The sequence below is a fragment of the Macrotis lagotis genome, chromosome 1 (genome assembly GCF_037893015.1).
Source record: "Macrotis lagotis isolate mMagLag1 chromosome 1, bilby.v1.9.chrom.fasta, whole genome shotgun sequence".
Lineage (NCBI taxonomy): Eukaryota > Metazoa > Chordata > Mammalia > Peramelemorphia > Peramelidae > Macrotis > Macrotis lagotis.
In genome coordinates this window covers 209,737,369-209,757,854 of record NC_133658.1, presented here as the reverse complement: position 1 = coordinate 209,757,854, position 20,486 = coordinate 209,737,369, and positions in this window count along the sequence as shown.

Genomic DNA, 20,486 nt, shown 5'->3' with positions numbered 1-20,486 from the left:
TGACTTTCCCATGCTCTCTTCTGTTTAGCAACTTTATATATTTTTTATTTATTCCATCTATGTTTATATTGTATAAATGCATACTTTTTGACTCCCCTTGATTACAATGTAAGTTCCTTGGGAGTAGGAGATGCTTCATATAACACTTATCACACTATTTAGAACATTTTAAATATATAACAGTATTTACTGATTGACTGAGTGTGTTTTTCCCAAAATGAAGAAAAAAATAAGGAAAAAAAAGGTTCTTTATGACTGAAGGATAACACAACCAATCATAAAAATCTGGCATTCTGTCATTCTGGTAGGAAGACTAATATATTAAATAAGTTTTTATTCCATTTTCTTTCCTATAGAAATACTTTAGGACCAGTGATTAAAAAGTAAAAAATGAGGGTATATTATTTTAGGAGCAAATTGAGAAAAGAGAGGTCATAGAAATGATTCTTTAAATTGACAACTCAAGGACAGGGTTGAAGGAGTTGGATTTATACTTCACATTGAAGGCTTCCATGGGAAAAATTCAGAATATATTAGAAAAGTTATTCTAGCTTAAATCTCTGAATAAAATTAGCATTATAATGCACACAATGAGGTTTAGTGAGGCAAACTGAGTAGGAACTCCTGAAACCCATACACAATTCAAAATATGGATACTAACCAACTAAGTGATCTTGGAGAGGTTGGTTCACCCTCTCTGAGCCCAGGAATCCTCATTTTAAAACAAACAAATAAACAAGAGGTTTGGATTAGATAATGCCAAGATCCTTTTCAAACATAGAATTCTGATTCTAAGTTACCAAATGTAAAAGTTGAAGAATTTCCTCTATATTTATTGGATCTTTGAATTTCAGTGTTTAGTTAGTATAATACCAAAGTTTAATTCAACTAGATTAGTAGAAATAGAAAATTCTAAGTTGATATAGAAAATTCTAAGTTCCTTACATTTCTCATAATTCTTTGAACTTTATTTGTTTAGAGTTTAGAGAGTTATTCATAGGCTAATTAAATTTGAAACCAGTATCTGTATCTATAAATCTATTATTATTCCTATTACTCTGTTGATTTGATCTTAAGGGCTTTCATTATGTGTTAAAATGTCACTATCACTTACATTAGCATATATTAGAGAGTGTTGAGGGTCACAGGAAGGTGACTTAAAGGTCCTCTTGCCCACATGCATCAATGACCTACTCACCTGGGTCAGCTCTCTGGATCTTCTCATCTGTTCCTTATGTTTTGGCACTTCCTGGAGCATTGGTGATAGCAGTATTATGTGGGAATATTAGCCTGGGGAAGTAAACTTTGTCACCTGTTGACCACTAGCACAGATGAATTGTTTGTTTGACTAACTGGAGAGTACCATATGAATTGGGATTAAACCAGGGACTAAGGGTATGTTGAAGCTCTTGAATTTTTGTAAAATAAATGAAGAACTTGCCATCTTTGTCTCCCACCTCTTCAAAGTTTGTCTGAGAATTTGACTACAAAAGGTAACCTCTTATAAATATTATGGGCAATATCAAAACTTCCAGAACAAAGAGAAAATACCTCAAGTAACCAAAACAAAAACCATTTAAATAATATGGAACCACAAACAGGATCACATAAGATTTAGTAATTACTATTCTAAAGTAGCAAAGCATATGGAATATACTAAGAGTAAAGGAGCTACAATAAAGAACAACCTCCCTGGCAAAGCAAAATGCTTCAGGAGAGAAAAACGATTTATTGAACATTCAATAAAATACAGGACTTTCAAAAATTCCTGATGAAAAGACTTCAGTTGGAAAAAAAAAAAGACTAGAGAAGCAAAAAATGACCAAAAAAAGGATAGAGAAGTCATAAAGAATTCAGTAATTAAACTGCTTAAAATCATATATAGTAAGGTGATTCTTGTAAATCCTAAGAACATTTTCATTTCCAAGACAGTTAAAAATTTACATAGCTAGAGGTAGAATATGAATTGAATATATGTGTAATGATATGTAAAAAAATTAAGGGATAAAATAGAGGATTGTAATGGAGGAGAAGAGATAGGTAAAATGGAGTAAATTATCTCACATATAAGAATCATGAAAGAACTTTTAAAGTTAAGGGACATATGGGAAATGATCATAGAATGTTTGAAAATTACTATTATGGGAGTTAGCTCAAAGAAGGAATAGCATACACATACAATTGTGAATAGAAATTTATGTAATCTTACAGTAGGAGAAGAAAGAAATTAAAGAAGGGATGGTAGATTAGGGGAAGTGAGGGTCAGAAGAAAAACCATTTTGAAAATGGACCTGGTAAAAGGATAGTTATTAGAATAAATGGAGGGATAGGAGGAAGGGAAATACATAGTTGGTAATCTGTGAAAAAAAATTTAAAGCCACTTTCTCTGCCAAAGCTTTCACATCACAAATATATGGGAAACATTAAAATTTATAAGATTAAAGCGCATTCCACAATGAATAATTGGTCAAAGCCTATGAACAGGCACTTTTCATAGAAATAATCATTTCTATTTATAGTCATATGAAAAAAATACTATCAATTAGACAAATGGAAATTAAGACACCTCTGAGACACCACTCTGTACCTATCAGATTGGCTAATTTGACAGAAAAGGAAAATGACAAATGTTGATGAGAGCAGCTGTGAACTGATTCAACCACTACCACTATGAGATTTATATCCTAAAGAGATTTTTTAAAAATTAATGAAAAGAGGAAAGAACTTGTATATATGAAAATATTTATAGCAGCTCTTTTTGTGATGGCAAAAACATTGGAGACTCAGTGAAATGCCCATCATTTGATGAAAGATTGAAAATGTTGTAGTGTATGATTAATAATGAAATACTATTGTGTTCAAAGAAATAATAAATTGTATGACCTCAGAATAAAATAATTTAAAAAACAGATAAATTGAGACAAAGTAAAATGAGAAGAATCAAGAAAATATGCAAAATAATACCAGTAATATTATATGATGATCAAATGTGAATGACATTTATTGTCAGCAAGAAAATATTTGAGAAATTCTAACCAAAAATGCAATCCACTTCCAGAGAAATAATTGATTGTGTCTGAATGCAAATCAAAGCATACTTTTAAAAACTTACTTCTGTTACTTTTCCTTTTATTTGGCTTCTATTTTTTTTTCACCACATGACTAATATAGAAATATGTTTTGCATGACTGCACATGTATAGCCTGTATCAAATTGTTTGTCTCCTGAAGGAGGAAGGGATGAAGAAAGAAAACTTGACATTCGACATTTAAAAAAAATCACTGTTAAAAATCATTTAACTGGTAATTGAAAAAAATATAATGTTAAATAGGAAAAAAATGAAGAAAATGAAATTAATAATATCAAAAGTGAAAACCTATGAATGTCACATGAATGAATACTAAATTAAAGTGTTTGAGTTATTTTACACAAATGTTTCCTAGAAAAACTAACAATGCAAATGAAATTGAGGAATATTTATAAAAAATAAGAATTTCCTAGATTACCAGAGAAGAAAAATGGGATACAAACAAAAACTTTATCTTCATAAAATAAAAGGAATAGTCATAATAACCAAGAAAACCTTCATGACTAGATATATTTACACACGAATTCCACCAAACTTTTAAATAATAATTATTTCCTTTACTCTTACCAAATGGGGCTTTGAGGATATTCAAGGAGAGCAAAAATAGATAAAGACAAATAGGCCGTTTTCCCCAAAAAATGTTAATACAGCAATTTAAAATAAAATTTCACTAAAAAGATTACAACAGCAAAACAAAGCAAAAATCAAATATTATGATTAGGTAAAAAATTATACCAGATTAAAGGACTGATTCAATATTAAAAAATAAACATAATTGACTAAATATAAAAACCCAAACATAAGATATATAAACAGATGCAGAAAAAGCTTCTGATAAAATACAATGCCTATTCCTATTTAAAAACCTAGAAAACACAGAAATCAACGGGATCTTTCATCAAATGATAAGTAACATCTATCTGAAACCAAGGGAAAATATTGTATAAAATGATGTTAAACTTGAAGCCTTCTCAAAATAATCAGGGTCAAAGCAAAGGATGTACATTATTACCATTATTATTCAGTATTTAAAATACTTGCTAGAACAATGAGATAAGAAAAAATAAATTGAAGCAAAAGTCTGTTTCTGTTTAGAAATGATATGATGCCATAATTAGAGAATCCACTAAAAATTAGGTGAACAATGTATTACTTTGGCTAAATAACATGATATTATATGTTAGCAACAAAACCTTATAAGAAGAAATATAATTAGAAATTCCAGTTCAAAATGTATAGAGCTTTGAAAATAATTGGGAGTTTAGCTGCTGAGAAATGTCTGGAAATCATATAAACTCAAGTATAAAATGTTTGTCCCACAATTATGGGTTACATAATTAGATAAATATGAATTTCTTAAGGATAGCCTGGAGGTAAATATAATAAAAATAATTCTACCAAAAATAATTACCTTATTCAGTAGCATATATATCAACCTTGCAAAGAATTATATAATAGAGCTAGGAAAAATAATAACAAAATTAATTTGGAAAGACTATCAAGGGAAAAAATGGAAAAGAAGTATGAAGGAAAGTAGTCTAGCAGTACAAGAGTGGTAAACACATAACCATGTGGTAATCATGAAATCGATCTGGTATTGACTAAAAATTAGAGTAGTAGATCAGTGGAATAAGACAGATACACAATATAAAGTAGCAAATTACTATAGTAAACTAATATTTGATGAACCACAAAATTTCACCATTTGTCAAAAATTACTGGAAAAACTATAAAATTGATTGAAAGAAACTAGATGTAAACCAACATCTCATGCAGTATATCAATACAATATCAAATTTTGTAAATAACTTAGACATAAAGATCATTATCATAAAGGAGAAGATAATAGAAAAATTTATCTGTAATATCCATTAATAAAGGGAGGATTTATAACAAAACAAGTTCTAGAGGATAACAGGAATTTAATTGGATAAAATAAATGGATAATTTCATTATGTGAAATTTATTTTTTTTACAAACAATACTAATGTAGCCAGAATTAGAAAGAATGTAGGAATCTTTGGGAAAGTATATCTTTATAGAAATTTTTTTTAATTTCTCTGAGAAGGTACTATTTCTCAGATATATAGGAACTTGTTCCATTTTTCAAAAAAAAAAATTAAAGCCATTCTGCTATTGAAAGTCAAAATATATGAACAGGTAGTTTTCAGGAAAATAAATTAAAGCTATCAATATTCACATAAACATGCTCTAAGCCACTATTGATTAGAGAAATGCAAATATAAAAAAATTGAAATACTACTGCAGGCATATCAGGCTTGTTAAAATAGCAGGAAAGAAAAATTAAAAATTCTAGAGAAGATGTAGAAAAATAGAGGCACTTATACATTGCTACAATTGTGAACTAGTCCAATCATCCTGGAGAATGATTTGAATCCATATTCAAAGGTATATAAAACTCTTCATACCTAGAAATAACAATACTGTCTGAATCTCAAAAAGATCAAAGAAAATTTTACAAAGGATATATAGCAACAAAGTATTTATATCAACTCTTTATGTAATGGCAACGAATAAAAAACTGGAGGTAATTCAAATTAATTCAAGAATGTTTCAATAAGTTGTGTATATAAATTTAATGGAATCATATAATACTATAGGAAATTGTTGGGCAGCATGGTTTCAGAAAAACTTGGGAAGACATATGAAATGGAGCAAAGAGAACTGAATGAAGTAAAGAGAACAGAAATCATATAAACAGTAAAAGCAATATTGTAATGTTGATCAACTGTAGAAGAATTATGTACTCCATGCAAGACAATGATCCAAATAAATCTCTTTTTTTCCTTTTATTAAAGATTTTAATTGAGTTTTTACAATCTTTCCTCTGATCTTACTTCCCTTCCCCCCCCCCCAAGAAAGAAATCTGTCAGGCTTTACTTTGTTTCCATATTGCACATTGATCCAAACTGGGTGTGATGAGAGAGAAATCATATCCTTAAAGGAGAAACAAAAAGTATAAGAGATAACAAGATCAGACAATAGGATATCTGTTTTTTTCTAAATTAAAGGGAAAAATCCTTGAACTTTGTTCAAACTCTACTGCTCTTAATCTGGATACATATGGTATTCTCCATTGCAGACAGCCCAAAATTGTCCCTGATAGTTACGCTGTTTTTTGGTCCACTCATTTTTTAAGATGAGGTTATTCAGTTTCCAATTTGCTCTTGCTCTATATCTCCTTGGCACAGTATTGCATATGACTTTTATTGCATTGTGATCTGAGAAAGATGCATTCACTATTTCTGCCTTTCTTCAGTTGATCATTAGGTTTTTATGTCCTAGTACATGGTCAATTTTTGTATAAGTTCCATGTACTGCAGAGAAAAAGTTATATTCCTTTTTATCCCCATTCAGTTTCCTCCATAAGTCTACCATATCTAATTTTTCTAACATTCTATTTACCTCCCTAATTTCCTTCTTGGTTGTTTTATGATTTGATTTATCTAGGTCTGATAGCGGGAGGTTGAGGTCTCCAACTAGTAGAGTTTGGCTGTCTATGTCTTCCTGTAATTCTTTCAGCTTCTCCTCTAAGAATTTTGGTGCTTTCCCACTGGGTGCATATATATATATTCAATATTGAAATGACTTTATTGTCTATGGTACCTTTTAGAAGGAAAAAAGTTTCCTTCCTTATCTCTTTTAATGCTATCTATTTTTGCTGCTGCTTTGTCTGAGATAAGGGTTTCTACCCCTGCTTTTTTTACTTGAGCTGAAGCAAAATATATTTTGCTCCAAGCTTTTACCTTTACTTTATATGTATCTCTCTGCTTCAAATGAGTTTCTTGTAAGCAGCATATTGTAGGATTCTGGTTTTTAATCCACTCTGCTATTTGCTTACATTTTAAGGGAGAGTTCATTCCATTCACATTCAAGGTTATGATTACTAATTCTTTATTGCCCTCTGTGCTATATTCCCTCTGTTTCTATTTTTCCCCCTTTCCCCCCCTTTTATCCATATTCCCCAGTATTTTGTTTTTGAATACCACCCCCTTCAGTGTGTTGGCCCTCCTATATCACACCCTCCCCTTCCTTTCCCCTTTCCCTGTTCCCTTCCCTTCCTTTTGTTATTTCCCCTTATTTCCTCCACTCCCCTTCCCTTTCTCTGTCCCCCCTCCCCTTTTCCTCTTTTACTTCTTGAAAGGTTAGATGTTTTATAAGTTAACTGAGTATGTGTAGGTTGACTTTAAGCCAAGTCTGATGAGAAGAAGATTCAGGTGTTTCTCCTCTACTCTCTTCTTCCCCTTTATTACCATAGGTTTTTGGTACCTCTTAGTGTAATGAGATTTGTCCCATTCAATCCCCTCCCTCCTCCCATCTCTTTCCTGTCCCCCTTTTTAGGGAGGTAGTGTATTTTTTTTAGATCATTCTAAGTCATATAAAATTCTGAGTGTCTGTCCCTTCTAGTTCAGTATATTCTGTTGAATAGAGCCCAAATTCCTGAGAGTTATTAGAGTCTTTCTCCCCAGTGGAGTTAAAGCCAGTTACATCCCATTAGTTATCGGTCTCATGGATAGGTCATGGATGTCCATCATTTCTAGCTAGGTATATTCTCTCTGTTAGAGTTACATTTCTCAGGATTTATGAGAGTCTCTACCCCCCGCATGCTGGGATATAGCCACTTTGAACTTGCTGGATTGCATTTTTTTTTCCTTTTACTGCCCCCCCCCCCCCTTTATTTACCTTTTCTTGTGTCTCTTGAACCTCCTGTGTGATATCCAAATTTTCTGTTTAGCTCTGGTCTTTTCATCAGAAATTTTTGGAATTCTTCCATTTCGTTAAATGTCCATCTTTTTCCCTGGAAGAGAAGGCTCAGCTTTGCAGGAAAGTAGATTCTTGGATGCATTCCAAGCTCCCGTGCTCTTTGAAATATCTTTTTCCAGGCCCTTCAATCCCTTAAAGTTGATGCAGCCAGGTCCTGCGTGATCCTTACTGTGGCTTCTTGATATTTAAATTGTTTCTTTCTGGCTGCTTGCAGGATTTTCTCTTTTATCTGATAGTTCTGGAGTTTGGCCACAACATTCCTTGGTGTTTTCCTTTTAGGATCTTTTTCTGGTGGGGATCGATGTACTCTTTCAACAACTACTTTGCCCTCCGATTCCATGATATCAGGGCAGTTTTCCATCACTAGATCCTGTAATATTAAGTCCAGGCTTTTTTTCTCTTCAATGTTTTGAGGAAGTCCTATAATTTTCAGGTTTCCCCTCCTCAATCTATTCTCGAGGTCAGTGGTTTTGTTGATGAGGTATTTCACATTTGCTTCTATTTTTTCTATTTTTTTATTTTGTTTAACTGACTCTTGCTGTCTCGTGGAGTCATTAGTTTCTGTAGACTCCATTATTTTTTGGGGGGATGGGTTTTCTTCATTAACATTTTCCAATTGGTCAATTCTACTTTTGAAAGAGCTTTCCATTTGACCAATTGAGGTTTTGAGAGAATTATTTTTTTTTTGCATTTGCTCATTTGAGGAGCTGAGAGAATTGTTCTCATTTTATAATTGTCCAATTCTACTTTCTAAGGTTTTGTTTTCTTGTTGCAAGGTATTAATTGTCTCCCCCAAATTTTCCAGTTGATTTTTACACTCCTTTCTTATTTCTTCAAGGAATTATTTAAGTGCTGGAGAGAAGATTGTATTCTCCTCAGATGTTCCAGGTCTTTCTGGGTTGGGGTCTTTCCCTTCCAGGAATTTTTCTATGGATCCACCTTTCCGCTGACCCTTCTTCATTATGCTAACACCTTGAGTTGGGTGGGGCTGGTTCACCTGGGCTTGGGATCTCTAAAGGTTTTACTGAGTGCAGTTTCTCTGGCTGGCCAGTAGGAGGTGCTGGTTGCCCTCTCTGGGGTGTCTGTGACCTTGGTTGGGAGGCCTTCTCCCTTTGCTTGGGGGAGAGAATTGGAGCTATTGAATTCTTTTGCCTTCAATCAATGGTGGGCTTTACCCTGGCCTGAGGTGATTCCTCAGCTGGGCTGGTTCTTTTGCTCACACACCTGGGCCTGAGGCAGAAATAATTTGCATTTGTTTGGGAGGAGGCCTCAGTGCAATGGAGTTGTGGGCTCAGAGTTTCTCAGACCAGAGGAGCCCAGGGATGGTGTTCCCAGCTCTCCTGCACCAGACCTCTCCCCGCAGCCCCTTCCCCAAGCTCCAGGGGGATAGTGCCAACACCGGCGCCTCTGCTTCCCTGCGGACCCAAGCCCCCTTTGTCCAGCTCCACCACTGATCCAGTAGGTCCGGCTCTCAGGACCTCAGACTCCTGGTTCCATTCAGCTGTTGGTCTGGCTGATCTTCCCTGGGAGCTCAGACTCACGAGCCGGTACTCAGCCAAGGCTGCTGCTGGAGACAAATCCTGAGGTAGCTTTTCCTCTCCTGGCTTTTCTTTCTGGGTTTCCTGGTTCGGATTTCTTTTAAGAGGTTTGTTTCATGTGATAGATGGGAAAGAGATCAGGTGACTTTAGAACTGTGCCTGTCTTCTCTCCGCCATCTTGGCCGGAATTCCGTAGTTCCATATTGCTCTCCAGAAAGGTTGGATCCATTTACAGTACCACCAGAAATGTATTAATTTCCCACCCCTCCAAAAAATCCAACATTGATCATTTTCCTTTTTACTTTTGACCAGTTTGATAGGTGTGAGAAGATCCCTCATTGTTGTTTCAATTTGCATTTTTCTAATCAATAATAATTTGGAACATTTTATCATATGATTATATATAGCTTTAATTTCTTCATTTGAAAACTGTCTATCCATATGATTGACCATGTATCAATTGGGGTATGACTTGTAACCATTCAAATTTGATGCAATTCTCTATGTATTTTACAAATGAGACCTTTATCAGAACTCCTAGGTGTGAAGATTTTTTTCCTCAGATTTCAGCTTTCCTTCTAATTTTGGCAGCATTGTTTTTTTTAGTGCAAAACCTTTTCAATTTAATACAGTAAAAATAATCCATTTTTCAGATTACAATGTGTTCTAATTCTTGTTTGGTTATAAATTTATTCATTTCCCATAGATCTGACAGATAGAGAACTTGTTAGTCTATTACTTTATCTAGGGTATCCCTCTTTATGTCTAAATACTGTACCCATTTTGACCTCATTTTGGTATAGGTTGTGAGACAGATATATTGCCATACTATTTTGCAGTTTTCCCAACAATTTTCATCAAATTGTGCTTATCCCAGAAATTGATAGCTTTGAGTTTGTCAAATAGTAGATTGCTGTAGCCATTTAATGTGACTTCTTTAGATCCTATCCTAATCCACTGATTCATTACTTGATTTCTTAACCAGTACTAGGCAGTTTGGATGACTGCCACTTTATAGTATCGTTTTAGATCTGATAGTATAGGTCATTTTCCTTTAGATTTTTTTTCCATTGGTTCCCTTGTTATTCTTGCCCTTGTGTTGTTCCAGATGAATTTTGTTACAATTTTTTAATCTGATAGTTTGAAAAGTAACATTGAATAAGTAATTTAGGTTGGATAGAATTGTCATTTTTTTTATTATATTAGTTCAACCCAACTATGAGCATTTGGCATTTTTCCAATTATTTAGATCTGACTTTATTTGGATGAATAGTGCTTTATAATTGTGTTCAGAAAGTTGCTGGGTCTGTCTTGGGAGGTAGATTCCCAAGTATTTAATATTGTCTAGAGTTATTTTAAATGAAATTTCTCTTTCTATCTCTTGCTCTTGAATTTTATTATTTATATATAGAAATGCTGATGATTTCATAAAAGTCTTGTAATACTTCTCTAAATATTTTATATTCGTCATTTCCTACAAAACAGTCATTATTAGTGATCTGGTGCAGTCTTTTCAACGGTTAATAGTTTATATTTTTACGACTATTAATTTGTATATTTTGGTCATTTATCCTTGGTAGAATGATTTGGGGCATTTATTTGTACTAATTTGTTATGTATCTTGTATAATGGAATTATTTTGAACATTTTATTTATGTGTTTTTCCAACCATATGGAGCAGTAGTTTTTTAACACTTAGTTTTTGACAAAGTTTTGAATTTTACATTTTTCTTCCTCCCTTCCCTCCACCTAACCCTTTGTGGAATGCAATCAGATATAGACTCTATATTTATAAACATGTTAAATATATATCCATATTAATCATGTTGTTAGAGAAGAATCAAATCCAAATGGAAGAAAGAAAACATTAGAGAGAAAAAAAAATGGCATTATCCTTGGCAACTTTTAAAAATTGTAGATAGTAAGCTGTGATCTTCATTTAAACTCCACAGTTTCTTCTCTGGATATGTATGGTATTTTCCATTACAAGATTTTTTAGATTCTTTTTGATTATTATAGTACTGAAAAGGAAAAATCCATCATAGTCAATCACTACCCCCATGTTGTTTTTAGTGTGTATAATATTCTTTTGATTCTGCTCATTTCACTGCATATAAATTCATGCATTGATTAAATGGAAATCCGGAAATCCTGACACTCTTGATTTCTTATAGAACAATAGTATTCCATCATATACACATACCACAATTTGTTCAGCCATTGCTCAAGTGATGAACATTCCCTTGATTTCTACAGAGTGGGTGCTTTATGCTCTGTACTACATAGCTGCCTGTCTTATTTGACTTTCAAAAATCTTCTTTGAATTCTTCCATAGTCTCATAGCAATTCATATTTTTCTTGGAGATTTTGGTTAAAGAAACTTTTACTGTGTTGTCTTCTGTGTTTGTTTTTTGATCCTCTATGGGACCAAAGTATTTGCCTATGGTAAGATTCTTGTTTCCTTCTGTCAACTTATGACAAGATTTTAACTCTTTGTTAAGGTGGAGCTCTGCTTCCAGAGTGGAGGGAACTCTGTCCTAAGTATTTGAAACTATTTTCTGGGACACACTGCCCCCCTCCCCGGGCCCGGGACTCCAATTCCTTCAATGTCTTACAAGAAGCTCTGACTGCTCTCCTGGTCTGTGCATGACCACAGGCACTTTCCTCTTTCTTGGAACTATGAGGAGCCCCGCTCCTCTATGTCAGTAAAGCTGTCAGTATAAGACTGGGATGCTAAACTATGACCTGGATCTAAGTATGAGCAAAGCAACAGAGTCATGCCGCAAAGCTGGCAAAGAGATCCCCACCCCCTCCTATCCCAGGCCTGTTCCTGTCCCCGGGATCAGGTTTGCACTGAAGCCTGCATTGGACTGAGTTCTGAACTCCCTCTGGTGCCACAGCGATTTCCTGCAGCTCTTCCCAATTGTCCTTTTCAATCCCTGAGCTAAGAGGTCTAGAAACTGCCATCACCTAGGTGCCCCATGGACTGTTCCTGGATGGCTGGAGCTGGTTTGCTCTGGTGTATCAAACCTTTCCTGCAAATCTTCCAAGTTGTGTTGGACTGGAAAACTGTTTCACTCTCAGTAGTTTCCGACACTCTAGAATTTAGTGACAGTCATTATTTAAAGGCATTTGGAGTGGTCTGGGTTAGAGTTGCTAGAATTTTCTGCTTTCACTCTGCCATCTTGGTTTCATTTTATGAGAGATTTTCATTCATTTTTTTGCACATTTGACAGTTTCTTTTCTTCAAGTAGTTTCATTCATTCCTCCAATTATTTATTATTTAATTCTAATCTTTCAAGTTATAATATTCATAACATTTCCCTTTTAAGAATTTTGAATTACATGCCTCATAGACATCTCAGACTCAATATGTTGATGTTATTTTTTTTTAAATAAAGTGTTTGGGTTTATCTGGTTTGCAGGTTTTATAAAACCTGCAGAATCATTTGCTCTGATGCTTCCATGGCAAAACTTCTATAAATATAGAAGGATTTTAGGAGTGAATTAATAAAATATTTGACCAAATATTACAGGCTAATTTTAAGTTGATAATTTTTTTGTCATACAAATGATGTTATAAAAATCCAAATGTCCCTTGGAAGAAAAAAAAAATCTCACCATTTTTTTTAACAGAACCCAATCTTCCCCTACTTCAAAACTTCCCATCTTCTTAAATTTATTATTACTGATTTTGACACTATAATTTTTCAGTCACCAAAGGTGACTTTGATACCTTTGACATTTTCCATATCTTTCACTCATTCCACATATGGAAACATCTTTTAATTGTATTGTCATATCTTCTGATTTTTTTTCCTGACTCTCTTGTACCACACTCTTCTATTAAGAGATAGATATAGAACCTCCTACAATGTATTTCATCATTTTATATTTGAACTAATGTTCAAATGTTTCCCATGTTTCAAGTCTTTTTCTAATCTGCTTATTCACATTTTTACTAAAATAAAGTTTGATCATTCCACTTCCTTTATTTAATAATTCACATTGACTCTGTTTGCTTTCAGAAACAAATAAAAATACTTTATTTGACATTAAAACTTTATGGCTTAATCTCTAAGGTACCACCTCACACCTCTCAAACTGGCCAATATGATTAGAAAGGACAATGATCAATATTGGAAGTGATGTGGGAAATCTGGAACACTAATACATTAATGGTGGAGCTGTGAATTCATCCAACCTTTCTGCAGAGCAGTTTGGAATTACAACCAAAGGGTAACAAAATGTACATACCCTTTGATCCAACATTACCACTACAGGATCTATGCCCTGAAGAGAAGATGAAAAGGGTAAAAACATCACTTGTACAAAAATATTCATAGCAGCCCTGTTTGTGATGGCAAAGAATTGGAAATTAAGTGAATGTCCTTCAATTGGGGAATGGCATAACAAACTGTAGTACATGTATGTCATGGAATACTATTGTTCTATTAGACAGCAGGAGGGATGGGAATTCAGAGAAGCCTGGAAGAATTTGCATGAGCTGGTGGTGAGCTAGATGAGCAGAACCAGGAGAACATTGTACACCCTAACAGCAACATAGGGGTGATGATCAAACTTGATGGACTTGTTCATTCCATCAGTACAACAATCAGGCACAATTTGGGGGTAACTGAGATGGAGAATACCATCAGTATCCAGAGAAATATCTGTGGAGTTTGAGCAAAGATCAAAGATTATTACCTTTAATTTTTAAAAAAGTTATCTTATATAAATTTGTTAACTCTTATACTTCATTTTTCTTCCTTAATTATATGACTTCTCTCTCATCACATTTAGCTTAGATCAATGTATACCATGAAAACAATGTAAAGACTAACCGATTGCCTTCTGTGTGTGGGGGGGAGGCAAGAGAAAGGGAAACATTGTAAAACTCAAAATAAATAAAATCTTTCTTTTCTTAAAAATATAAATATGACTTACAGCAACTAGATGGCACAGTAGATAGAGCACCAGCCCTAGAGTCAGGAGGACCTAAGTTCAAATCTGCACTCAGACACTTAATAATTGTCTAGCTGGGTGACCTTGGGCAAGTCAAGTAATCCCATTGCCTTGCAAAAAACAAAAACAAAAACAAAAAAAAATATTTACTGCTTAGTCCCTCTCTGTTTTTCCAGTTTTCTTACTTTCTACATCTAGGTGTTCTCAATTATACAGCAAGACTAGTCCATGTGCTTTCCTACCACTAAAGATCCTAACTTTCACTTCTGTGCCTTGGCACACTGACTGTTGCCAATGTCTGGGGCACTCTATCTTCCAACTGCTACTCTCTGAATCTTCTGCTCTGAACAAATGATCCTCTTCTCTTTCACCACTAATGCCATACTATCTGAAGCTTTCATTTACTCTGCCTTTGTCTTTTCTGTTCTGATTTTATATGCTATCTATGCCATTAGAATATTAGTTTTTATACCTAAACCTCTTTCCTGTGCCTGAAATATAATAAATTACTTTTTAATTTTATTGTATGATTTATTGATTTGTAGAAGGTTTTGAATATCATATAATTAAATGAACTATGTTATGTTTTATGACCCATTTTATCTGTTGTTTGGTTAAAAATTCTTCCCCCCAGCCATAGTTGTGAATGGCAACTGATGTTTTTATTTATTTTTCTCAATTTATTTGACTTTCTTTGTAATCCTAAACATTATCAAAATATGAATATAGTCAGAATATTGAAAATGGATCCATAGACTATAACAGAGAGCAAACATGATCCATGAAAAAATTATAAAAAGGGCTAATTTCAGATAGACTAGAGAATTGATTTGAAAGAAATTCTGATTGATATACTCTTTGGCAAGGATATATATATGAATATATATATAAATATATATATATATATATTGGTTTATTTATCTTCCTCTATTTAAGGAATCTCTAATTTGTCTTCCTTCCTTCCTTCCTTCCTTCCTTCCTTCCTTCCTTCCTTCCTTCCTTCCTTCCTTCCTTCCTTCTTTCCATTCTTCCTTTCCATCTGTTGTATAAATTATTAATCCTATTGGTCTCTATAGAATGGTATCCTTAACCAACCTCTCAGATTTTAATATTTAGAAGATTTCTCCTTCTTTTAACATAATTATGTTAGTTATGTTATGTTATGCTATGTTATGTTATGTTAGGTTAGTCATCTAGAAAGAGATTAGAAATCTCAAGGAGTAGAGATAGGGTCTCATATAGTGTTAATCTAATTGCAGGATTTCAGAGTAGAATATAAATTCATTTATTAGATACACTTGAAAGAATATTTTATAACTTTCTTATGGTTATTCTACCACTGGCTTTGACTTGATTTGTGAAAGTAAAATATATGTATCCAATCAAAGCAAACAAGCAAACCAAAAAAAAAAACCCAAAATGAAATAGAAGATCTATTATTTTAGATAGGCAATTGGTTATGGATGGCCTAAACATGTTTAGAGGATTTTATAGATGAAAAAATTACTCTTTGTTTCAGTCTAGAACAACCTTAAATCCACATACATCAGAAAAAGAAAGGAGGGAGAAGGAGAGGGAATGAGAGAGGAACATGGAGAGGAAGACAAAAATGGATATGGTGAGAACTTTGTTTAAGCATTTATAATATCCCAGGCACCGCACTTGGATATAATTATAATTAAGAACAAAATTCTTTTATTTTGGTAAATAGCATTTTCCCAAATATATGCAAAGATAGTTTTCAACATTCATTTTTGTAAGATTTTAAGTTTCAAATTTTTCTCCCTCTAATTCCCCCTTCCCAAGATGGCAAGCAACCTGATATAGATTATACCTGCAAAATCATGCTATATATATTTTTTCACATTAATCATGTGGTTAAAAAAAAGAAACTGAATAATAGAGAAAAATATTAGAAATATTAGAATATTAGAATAATATTAGAAAAACAAACAAACAAATTGAAAATAGTATGCTTCAATCTTCATTCAGACCCTAGAGTTCTTTCTCTTGATAGCAACAGCATTTTCCACCTTTAGTCTTTTGTAATATTCTTGGATCATTGTATTACTATGAAGAGCTAAGCTTCTCATAATTGGTCATTGAACGTTGTTTCTCTTACTGTATACAATGTTCTCCTGTTACTTCATTCAGTGTCATTTCATGTAACTGGATTTTCCTGGATCTGCCTGCTCATCTTTCTTATTACAAAATAGTAGTCCATTATAGTCAAATAACACAACTTGTTCAACCATCCACTAACTGATGAGCATTCCTTCAATTTTCAAATTGAAAAATTTGAAACACTTGCTATAAATAATTTGTGTAAATCCGTTTCTCTTTTCATGATCTCTTTGTGATACAGATCTAGTAATGGTATTGCTAGATCAAAGGGTACACATAGTTTGATTGACCTTTGGGCATAATTCCAAATTCTTCTCAGAATAATTGGGTAAGTTCACAACTTCAGCAGAAATGCATTAGTATCCCAATTTCCCCATATCTCCAACATTTATAATTTTCCTTTTCTGTCATCTTAGTTTATCTATTTGGTATGAGATAGTACCTCAGAGGTGTTTTTATTTGCATTTCTCTGAAAAACAGTGATTTTAGGGCATTATGCACATGACTATAATTTTAGTTTCTTTTTCTAAAAACTGAAGCAGTGAAATTCTTGACTTCAAGAATTTTTTTCAGGAATACTCACTCAAGCACATTTATTATTATTATTATTTTTGGGGGGTGCAGGGCAAATGGGGCTGAGTGGCCTGCCTGGGGCCACATAGCAGGGTGATTGTTGGGTATCTGAGGCCAGATTTGGACCGTGGTGTTCCTGGCTCAAGGGCCAATTCTCTGCCACCCAGCCACCATTGTTATTATTACTATTTTATTTTATTTTGGGTCTTTTTTTCCCTTGTTTTGGTTTTTGCAGGGCAGTGGGTTTCGGGTGGCTTGCATGTCATATGGCTGGGTGATTGTTGGGTGTATGGGGCCAGATGTGGGCTCAGGTGCTCATGGTTCCAGGGCTGGTGCTCCGTCCATTGCACCACCTGGCTATATCTACAATTATTACTATTATTTTTTTAATTTTGATTTTTATTTCTCTCCCCTTTACTTTATCACTCAAGCAAATCTATATTTATGGGGGGAGGGGTATTTTGTTTACTCTTAAACAAGAATATTTTATTAATGTATAAAAACATTATTTGTACAAAATGAGAATAAATATTAAATAAAAAAGTGAAAATATATTTTAAAAGAATATTCAAATGAACAAAGGAAAAAGTAAAATGGAGCAAGAAAAGGAGGGTAGTAAGGTATATATACATATATATATATACATATATATATAAATGTGGTATATATACGGTATATATATATATATATGGTATATATAGGGCACATATATGTATATACATACATATGTGGTATATATAGGGTATATATACATATATATGTATATATATATATATATCTATATAGTATACATAGGGCATGTGTGTGTGTGTGTGTGTGTGTGTATATATATATATGTATATATATATATATATATATATATATATATATATATATATATATATATGTATATTACCAGAAAATGACATGAAGGCCTGGCTCTGAGTAAAATAAGGTAAAATTCCCTCAAAACCCACATTTCCAAAAAGAGAGTCCAAGATTCTACTGCAGACTTGGGGTACGATGATTAGACAAGTAATGGCATTGAGTACTGTATCTGGACAAGAGAAAAAAAATCCTTTATCAGAATTTAGCTTTCTTGTGGCAGAGTCTAAAGTTCTAGAACAATGGAAAGCACAAGAGGGAGAAAGGGAGAAGGCTGGAGCAGAGTTATCATGGTATATAGAAGAACCTGAAGCTACCAGATAGAATAGGAGATTAGATAAATCTGAACACAAATTAGCAAAATTTCCTTAGAGTTAAGCTCTACATAGATGGAATCTCATTATTTATTCTATATCTGCATTCTCCCTCTTCCCCTCTAGGTGAAGAGGACTGATATAACCATCTTGGATCATATAGTTTATATCTAGCTCCTTTTGTTCCATTTTCAGATCATTCATTAAAATTCAGAAAATAATAGAACAATATTTGCCACGATGGCCAAATATAATAGGGTAGTAAACCTAACGAATCAAAGGAAAAGAAATCTGTTTTTTGTCTTGAAACTTAGAATAATGATGTCCCATTTGACTAACTTCATTGACATATAGTCTATTGATATTTCATGAATGTTAATAAATAGGTCAATAATATAGTTAATAGTAGGATGTAATTATTTCATAAAAGTCAAAAGTCAGATGAAAGAAATGAAAGGTAAATTTCTGAAAATTTCTACTAGCATCATCATCATTACTGTTGTAATCAGTACTATAAAATTATATTTGTTAGCTTATTTCTAAAATGATTTAACTCCCCAAACTGTATATGAATGGTTTATTTTGTATATACATCTGTCAAGTATTTGCTCCGAAATATCTTTTGTAAACCAGGGCACACATTCAAGTCTTCCAGATTCTAAAATAACTAGTTTCTCTCTATCTTCCTCTCCCTTCACTTACATCACCACTTTTCAATTTTTTTTAATATTTTAAAGGCAGACTGTTGATCTTATGACTTTTAATCCAGGTGTCTTTTCATTGTATCCCACCTATCTCCATTATGGAAACATTCAATCGATTTTTGTCAAAAGAATGAATGGTTGAAATATAAAAAAATTGGTAGATAGCAGAAAAAAATGGAGTATACTTTGCATAGTACATAAAATGAGATCAATTTCCATTTGGGAAGGTAGAAGATATTTCAAAACCAAGAAATTCTCATGAAATGTTATCAGCGTGTCACAGGAGATTGAGAGAAGTACTAGTACAAAGACATTGGGCTTCATTGCCTCTTTCTTCTCTTCAAATAAACACAGAGACTGTCGCAAAACTCTCTAGCCTAACAAACATGACTACAAAAGTTTCACCTCCCTCTGATTTTATCTGCTGCCATGCAGACTAGTCCTTAGGGCTATTACATGCAGCTGCTGTTTTCCCACCTGCACTATTGTCCTGGCTTCCTTAGTATGACAGCATTTACAATCTTGTTAAGGAAATAAGGCACAGACCAAAGTTAAACAGGAGTTCAAGAGAACAATAAAATGGCATTTCTCCCCTTATTGGATACTGAATAATTACCACTTATACCTCAACTCTTATTGCCTTTATCCATTCATTTCACAGTTGCTTTACAAAGCCAGGTTTTGGAAATCTATGGCTAGGGAGGGTTTTGAAGCTTCTCTCTCTCTCTCTCTCTCTCTCTCTCTCTCTCTCTCTCTCTCTCCTTTAAGTCTCTAATGATAAGGTAATTTTTTTATGGCATCCCAATGGAGTGTAAAGTGCTGTGATTGCTGTCACTTATTTCTTCCCCAGAGTCTTTATTTGATTTGCTACTTAGCATAGTTTTCAGTATAATTAAGAGATTAGAAGATAAAGAAGAAAGGGAGAGAATTCCTAGATTAATTTTACCTTTCAATTTTTGTTTTTGCTTTTGTTATTGAAAATAAAGACTGTCATCATTATTGTCATCAGAACCAGGGTCTAAATGCAAATTCTGGTAATAATAAGCAGTTTAAGTACAGTAAAACTGTGTAATATGTCATAAGTTTATCAAGAAAAAAATGGATAGCAACAACTGGGATATGAAGATCATTTCTCCTTAAACCTATGAGTATTTCTACCTATCAGGGTAACAAATATTAATAGTGTAAGGAAAAAATGTTGTTAAATAACTATTTAACATTAAATCCAGAATGAGTGTTTGATCAAATTACTAACCTTGTAACAACATATTTGATAGTTTTTTTGTATAATGAATAAGATAACTAATCCACATGCACAGTCTATTTTTGTGTATTTCAAAAAATTTGGTATATTGACAACTTTTTAATGGGATAGAGGCATATAATTAGATTTTCCATTTTGTACATCAAATTGATTGTTTCTTTTATTGTTAATTTTTGTCAGCGACAGTTATCAAGTCTAAATATTGTTCTTATTACTCCTTTTATTAATGGCCAAGTTGTAGATTAAAAAAGACATGTATAGTACCTA